This window comes from Triticum dicoccoides, chromosome 1A, assembly GCF_002162155.2.
Source record: "Triticum dicoccoides isolate Atlit2015 ecotype Zavitan chromosome 1A, WEW_v2.0, whole genome shotgun sequence".
Taxonomy (NCBI): domain Eukaryota; kingdom Viridiplantae; phylum Streptophyta; class Magnoliopsida; order Poales; family Poaceae; genus Triticum; species Triticum dicoccoides.
The window spans coordinates 364,549,027-364,557,319 of record NC_041380.1 but is presented as its reverse complement, the minus strand read 5'-3'; the positions used below and the strand labels follow the sequence as shown (position 1 = coordinate 364,557,319).

Genomic DNA, 8,293 nt, shown 5'->3' with positions numbered 1-8,293 from the left:
CGAGCTTGTTGACGCCGAGGTGCGGGTTGTGTCCGCCGCCGCTATTGCTGCTGCTGCTGCGGTCCATCTCGGCGGATCGGCGGCGGTGGATTTAGGAGGATTGGCGCGGGCGGGGGAGCGGAGGTGGTGGGAGGGGGGAGGGGATGGGAGGACGGGAAGCACACGCAATGGAATTCGTTAGCAAGTTGCAGCGTGGTTTTCTTTGACTTTGGGGGCGCTCGGCGGAGACGGGAGGGGGGATGGGAATGGAGAAGCAGGCCGATGCACACTCTCTTGTCTGGGCTGAGTGCGTTTTCGCTTCCTGTTTACTCGTGGGTACACCACGGAGTCTCTGCCAGCCATTGGCCCTAGCTGTCTCGCTACTGGTTTGACATGTCGCTCGTTGGACAATCACACCAGACACAAAATTACATCCAAGTTAAGAGCATCTACAATGGACTGGTCAAATTTAACCCCAGCCCCCTCATTTATCTGCTTCAACGTTTCCCTGCTTCCACACTAGTCCTCCTATCCGCCCCCAAATCCATACACCACTAGCAACGGTGATCAACATTTTACGTAGATAAAACCTCAACCTAGCAATAGCAAACATGTAGATCGGGGACAACAAGTTTTTTTATACAAATCGGACCAAAATGTTAATCGCCTACATGCGATAAAGCATAACTAAAAGTCTAAAACTAATATATAACTTGTTAGGGAGGAGAAGGTGGGGACCGATCTATTCTCTCTCACTTAACAATAGTGCATCAAGTCCCGATTACAACTGGGATACAGAAATGAGACGAATAGAGGAGGAAGGGGATTAGGGTTCGTGGCCGCCGAGTCGTTTCTCCGTTGATCCACTCGATGGTTTTACACTTAGCAGGAGAGAGCATAAGTAGCCGATCATGGGGTTGGGCCTCATTAAACCCAGTCTGGCCCAACCACATTGGTGTTGGGCTTGAGCTTGTGTCCGGGTCGCACCGCGTCTGGCTTGGCTGTAAGTGCATCAAGTGCCTCCTTAATGATTTTGGAGTACTGAAGATAAATAGGTTGAGGAACTAATGTGTTTGTGAGTATACATAGGAAACAAAGTCCCTAAGGATTTGGTTTAACACACGGAAGATGACCCCTCAAAATTGGATTTCTTCAAGTGAAGAATTTGGTGATGAAATTGGTACGACCTTTGAAGAAATTGATGTGAAGACTTTGAAGCTTGAAGACTTTTGTTTTCATAGTTTCTTTTCTTCTTATTTGAGTCATAGGAAAAAGGAAAAGTCTCTAAATCTACCGACTGATTTTCTCATCTCGTAAACCCCCTCCTCTGCGCGCCACGTGCCCGCGTCAGGCAGCCCACCGCTTCCCCCAACCTTAGGACGAAGCTGTCTCCTCCACATGTTCCTTCTTTCCATCCCCTTTCCAATCTCATTCATCCTGATGACCAGGGGAGAGGACCCATGGCGAAGACCACCATACCAGCTAGAAAATCGACAGGGCTGCCGCCGGCCGCCGCCTTGATTCATCCTCCGCCCAACCCCATCAATGTTTAAAATCAGAGAGGATGACGTAAACCACATCGTTGTTGCATCCTCTCCTCGGGCTGCGGCTGCAAAAAGGACAAGGGCGACACCGGCCACCACAACAGCATGGGGTTGCAAGGCCGGGGAGGATGACTCCGGTCACCTCGGCTGCAAGGTTCTAGTGTGCCCCGTCGCACCCACAACCCCTGTGTTTTGCAGCAACATGGCTACGACGGCGGCAGCGGCGGGCGGCGATTTGTGCAGCAACGATGACAAATTGCTGCTATGTCTTGCTGTGACGGTGGACAACCGCTTCCGCGATGCTTCTGAGGGAGTCCTGGATTAAGGAGTCCTCGGGCGTCTGACCTATTGGACATGGGCCGGACTGGTGGGCCGTGAAGATACAAGACATAAGACTCTCTCCCGTGTCTGGATGGGACTCTCCTTGGCGTGGATGGCGAGCCTGGCGTTCGGATATGAAGATTCCTTTCTCTGTAACCGACTTTGTACAACCCTAGCCCCCTCTGGTGCCTATATAAATCGGAGGGTTTAGTCCATAGAGGCAATCATAATCATACAAGCTAGACTTCTAGGGTTTTAGCCATTACGATCTCGTGGTAGATCAACTCTTGTAATCCCCATACTCATCAATATCAATCAAGCAGGACGTAGGGTATTACCTCCATCAAGAGGGCCCGAACCTGGGTAAAACTTCGTGTCCCTTGTATCATGTTACCATCAACCTTAGACGCACAGTTCGGGACCCCCTACCTGAGATCCGCCGGTTTTGACACCGACATTGGTGCTTTCATTGAGAATTCCACTGTGTCACCGTCAGAAGGTTCGATGGCTCCATCCATCATCTGCAACGATACTGCCCTAAGGGAGGTTTTTCTCCCCGGCCAGATCTTCGTATTCGGCGGCTTCGCACTGCGGGCCAACTCGCTTGGCCATCTAGAGCAAATCGACAGCTACGCCCCAGGGCACCAGATTAGTTTTGGAAATCTGGATTATGTCGTTGATATCCGAGGAGACTTGATCTTCCAAGGATCCACGACCCCAACTTCCGCTCTGGCCTTAGAGCCGAAGCGCCTCGCTAGGACCAAAGACGGAATTTCTAAACCCGCGGGAATATCTGTGGCCACTAGGCCCAGTACGGGAGAGCCAGAGGAAGCAATGTCACCGACAACCATCACAAAGCCGGACCCTTCCCCGGATACCGGCTTCGAACTCTCAGAGTCAGCGTCGTGTGAGCTCGGCCGAGGAATTCCCTTCCCACCATACTCCACAGATTCTTTTCTCCCTGAGCAAACCTTGCCTTTAAGCGAAGCTCTGGACTTGATGTGATCCCTCGTGATTATAGAGGAGCAATGCCCAAACTACGCCCGGCCCAGACTAGGGGCTGAGAGCAAGGAATTTTACATCCCACCCACCACCCACTTTATAGCCACTGTCGAGGACTTAACATACATGCTCGATTACGACTCCGAAAACATTGACGGTATGGACGACGATACCGGAGAAGAGGAGGCCCAAAACCCGCCGTTTACTGGACGTTGGAAGGCCACCTCTTCGCATGACGTGTACATGATGGATACACCCAAGGAGGGTGTGACGCCCTGAGACCGTTGCGCCAGGTGTCTTCCAGTTATTCGTTGCCGTTGCCATGTCATTTGCTTGCGTGTTGCATTTCATCATGTCATCATGCGCATTTGCATCATCATGTTTTCAAAACTTGCATTCGTCTGGGTCTCCCCGTTCCTTCCGTTGTCCGTTCTGAGCCCAGACACACTCGCACGCGCCCGCGGCATGTCTGAAATATTATTTTATAAGTGGCCGGAAAATGTTCTCGGAATGAGTTGAAAGTTGGCATGCGGTGTTGTATTGTTGTCAGTAGGCCGCCTGCCAAGTTTCATCGCATTCGGAGCTCGTTTGATAGCCCAACGGATAACTATAGCGGCAGTATAGCCGGTCTATCCTCGGACGTTTTCGGCCTCTGGAAACAGTCGCCGGGCCTCTCTCTCTTCTCTTCTCTCAGCCCAAGGCTTTCTGCACAGTCCACTTCCACTCTAAACCAGCCCATCAAACCCCTGCCTCCGTGGCCTTTTGTCAGACCCCCTCTCCGCACAGTTCTCGGAACCCCTCGCACGCGTCCGAGAGTTGTCCCGAACCCGACCCGCTCTGTCGTTACCAACGGATCCGGATCAACCCCGAACAACCTCCTGCATCTTCCGTTTCTTCATTTGACTACTCCGTTGACCCGTAGCCATCCGATCTCGATCAGACGATCCAAAACTCCCTCCTTTCTCTATATATAGACCAAGATCTACCTAATTTGATCAAACCCTAGAAATTAGGAGGTTTGTCCCTTCACGCCGCCACCCGCCGCGTCTTCGTCGGGATCCATTCTGATCCCGCAGCCAATCCTCCACCTCTCCTCTAATTCATCCATCGACCAACCAAATCCCTCCACCTCCCTCACCGACTCTGGACGCGCCCGCGGATCCGCCCGTCTCTCGCCATGCCCGCGCCATCCCCATCCCCGGCGCCGTTCACGCCCGAAGCCTCGCTCCCATCCTCCCGCAAGCAGAGACCCCGCGAACCTCTCGCTCCCTCGAGGTCACCGCTCCTCCCGATCCAAGGCGCCCTCTCCCCTCAGCCCCGCAGCAACTCGCCGGAGCTCCTCTCCAGCACACCGACGACCCGACCATGCCAGGCCATCCCCGTCGCCCCTACCCTTCCTCCTTCCCGTTCCCTTCTCCTCCTCTCTCTCAACTCCCTCCCCGTATCTGTACTAGGTACGTGCAGGAGCTTCCGTCGCCGCGCCGTGGGCTCGTTCCCCTGCTTCGCCTCGTCCGGGGCCTCTGCCTCGCGCGGATTCGTGAACTAGCGCCGGCCGCCGCAGTCCCGTTCGTCTTCCAGCGAGACGACGCACCGAGCTCCGCCGCCGCTGCCCTGCTTCGTGTCGAGCGGAGGTCCACGCCCACAACCTTCCAGCCTCGCCTCAACACGGGTTCCGCGTCCCCTGCTAGACCTCCCCGGCTTTGTATGGTTCAGCGCAGCCGCCCCGTGTTGTTTGGCTCGTCCCGCCTCCCGTGGGTCTCCCCGTCGCCTGCCGGAGTCCCAGCGTCGCCGGGAGCTTGCGCCAAGTCCGTCGTCGTCCTCTGCTCGAGAACAAGACTGTGTCGCCGACTGCTTCGCCCCGGATCCAGACGCCCATCGCCGGAGGCCGCCGTCCCGCGCCTGGAGCCACGCCCCTCCATCCCCTGCGCCTCCGTCTCTTCCTCGCTGCCGCACTCCTGTTCCAGCGCCGCGCCGTTCCTCTGTTTCGTTTGAGCAGCAACGAGAGGGTCTGCTCGCGTTGACCAAGCGAAGCACGGCCACCGATCCAGTGGACCGGCCCACCTTTCCCCCGCGGCCTGCTGCGGCCCAGACTCTCCTCCAGATGGGCTTTGCCCAAAGTGAGCAGCGCCCTCTGTTTTTTTCCTCCTGTTGGGTCCAGCCAGTTTCGGCCCATGTTGTGTTTTTTTTCCTGAACGAATTTGTCTATTATCCACTGAGCTGCAGTTTTTACAGAAAAGCCCCTCATGTTCATGCATATCCTAACTCACAAACGGTGCATCATATTAAAACAAATTATATATGAAAAATGCTTAGAATTCTGTGTAGATTAATAATATGCCACTTTCATGAATGTTTAAGATGTTTAAAATGATGTTTGTGTGTATTTTCCATATTGCCATGTTAAAATGCTTTAATTCATAACTAAATAACCGTAGCTCCATTTTAAATAAACTTTATATGTAAATGGGGTAGAAAACTGCCTAGTTTAACATGGTGGCTTTACTTTGCATGTTTAACAACTCTAAAATATGGTTTAGGGCAGAACAATACCAAACCTAAAAATATGCACATGAGGTTTTTCTGGAATTATTGTTTGTTGTTCCAGCCTCATTTTAACTTGCCTAGATAGGTAGTTTTCATATGCTTCATCTCTTGCCATGTTTAACAACATTTAATATTGTTGAGTAGATAACCGAGATAGAACTAAATAAGTCATGTGGTGTTCCGTCAATATGTAACTCGTTGCATATTGAGCTCCACTTAATTTGTAGTATTGTTTGTGCACTTTGCCATGCCATGCTTCATTAAACCGGACATGCATCATACTTGGTTGTGCATCATGCCATGTTGATGTGATGGTTGTTTACTATGTTGTTTGCTTCTTTCTGGGTTGCTTCCGTCGTTAGCTTTGGTTCCATTCCGGAGTTGTGAGGATTCGTTCGACTTCATCCGTTTGTCTTCTTCATGGACTCGTTCTTCTTCCTTGCGGGATCTCAGGCAAGATGACCATACCATCAAAATCACTTCTATCTTTGCTTGCTAGTTGCTCGCTCTATTGCTATGTCGCGATACCTACCACTTGCTATATCATGCCTCCCATATTGCCATGTCAAGCCTCTAACCCACATTTCCTAGCAAACCGTTGTTTGGCGTTACCGCTTTTGCTCAGCCCCTCTTATAGTGTTTCTAGTTGCAGGTGAAGATGAAGTTTGTTCCATGTTGGAACATGGATTTGTTGGGATATCACAATATCTCTTATTTCAATTAATGCATCTATATACTTGGTAAAGGGTGGAAGGCTCGGCCTTATGCCTGGTGTTTTGTTCCACTCTTGCCGCCCTAGTTTCCGTCATACCGGTGTTATGTTCCTTGATTTTGCGTTCCTTACGCGGTTGGGTGTTATGGGGACCCCTTGACAGTTCGCTTTGAATAAAACTCCTCCAGCAAGGCCCAACCTTGGTTTTACCATTTGCCTCACCACCACCTACTTTTCTCTTGGGAGTCGCGCTCCCAAGGGTCGTCTTTATTTAACCCCCTCCCAGGCCAGTGCTTCTCTAAGTGTTGGTCCGAAATAGAGCCACTTGCAGCGCCACCTCGGGGAAACTTGAGGGTTGGTTTTAGTTGTACGTAGTGTTCATCCGGTGTTGCCCTGAGAACGAGATATGTGCAGCTCCTATCGGGATGTCGGCGCATCGGGCGGTCTTGCTGGTCTTGTTTTACCATTATCGAAATGTCTTGTAACCGGGATTCCGAGTCTGATCGGGTCTTCCTGGGAGAAGGAATATCCTTCGTTGACCATGAGAGCTTGTGATGGGCTAAGTTGGGACACCCCTGCAGGGTTTTGAACTTTCGAAAGCCATGCCCGCGGTTATGGGCAGATGGGAATTTGTTAATATCCGGTTGTAGAGAACTTGACACTTAACTTAATTAAAATGCATCAACTGCGTGTGTAGCCGTGACGGTCTCTTTCCGGTGGAGTCCGGGAAGTGAACACGGTTCTTGTGTTATGCTTGAACGTAAGTAGAGTCAGGATCACTTCTAGATCACTTCTAGTTCATGACCGCGCTTTGCTTCTCTTCTCGCTCTTATGTGCGTATGTTAGCCACCATATATGCTTAGTGCTTGTTGCAGCTCCACCTCACTACCCTTTCCTACCCATAAGCTTAAATAGTCTTGGTCTCGCGGGTGTGAGATTGCTGAGTCCTCGTGACTGCTACCTCTTTTAGCACTGCGTTGGTTTTCCCCGAAGAGGAAGGGATGATGCAGCAAAGTAGCGTAAGTATTTCCCTCAGTTTTCGAGAACCAAGGTATCAATCCAATAGGAGGCTACGCGTGAGTCCCTCGTACCTGCACAAAACAAATAAATCCTCGCAACCAACGCAAATAGGGGTTGTCAATCCCTATAGGGCCACTTACGAGAGTGAGATCTGATAGATATGATAAGATAATATTTTTGGTATTTTATGATAAAGATGCAAAGTAAAATAAAAGCAAAGTAAATAACTAAGTAGTAGGAGATTAATATGATAAAGATAGACCCGGGGGCCATAGGTTTCACTAGTGGCTTCTCTCGAGAGCATAAGTATTCTACGGTGGGTGAACAAATTACTGTTGAGCAATTGACAGAATTGAGCATAGTTATGAGAATATCTAGGTATGATCATGTATATAGGCATCACGTCCGAGACAAATAGACCGTCTCCTGCCTGCATCTACTACTATTACTCCACTCATCGCCCGCTATCTAGCATGCATCTAGAGTATTAAGTTAAAACAGAGTAATGCCTTAAGCAAGATGACATGATGTAGAGGGATAGACTCATGCAATATGAAGAAAACCCCATCTTGTTATCCTCGATGGCAACAATACAATATGTGCACTGCTGCCCTTACTGTCACCAGGAAAGGACACCGCAAGATTGAACCCAAAGCTAAGCACTTCTCCCATTGCAAGAAAGATCAATCTAGTAGGCCAAACCAAACTGATAATTCGAAGAGACTTGCAAAGATAACTAATCATACATAAAAGAATTCAGAGAAGATTCAAATATTATCCATAGATAGACTTGATCATAAACCCACAATTCATCGGTCTCAACAAACACACCACAAAAAGAAGATTACATCGAATATATCTCCACAAGAGAGGGGGAGAACATTGTATTGAGATCCAAAAAGAGAGAAGAAGCCATCTAGCTACTAACTATGGACCCGTAGGTCTGAAGTAAACTACTCACACTTCATCGGAGAGGCTATGGTGTTGATGTAGAAGCCCTCCGTGATCGATGCCCCCTCCGGCGGAGCTCCGGAACAGGCCCCGAGATGGGATCTCGTGGATACAGAAAGTTACGGCGGCGGAATTAGGGTTTTGGCTCCGTTTTTGATCGTTTGGGGGTACGTCGGTATATATAGGAGGAAGAAGTACGGCGGTGGAGCAACAGGGGGCC

At 50.4% G+C, this 8,293-nt stretch overlaps 1 pseudogene; it reads right to left on the bottom strand.

Moving 5' to 3' along the window:
• The window catches only part of LOC119353135, a 1,564-nt pseudogene extending 1,387 nt beyond the window's left edge, over nt 1-177 (bottom strand).
• Between the last annotated feature and the right edge of the window lie 8,116 nt (nt 178-8,293).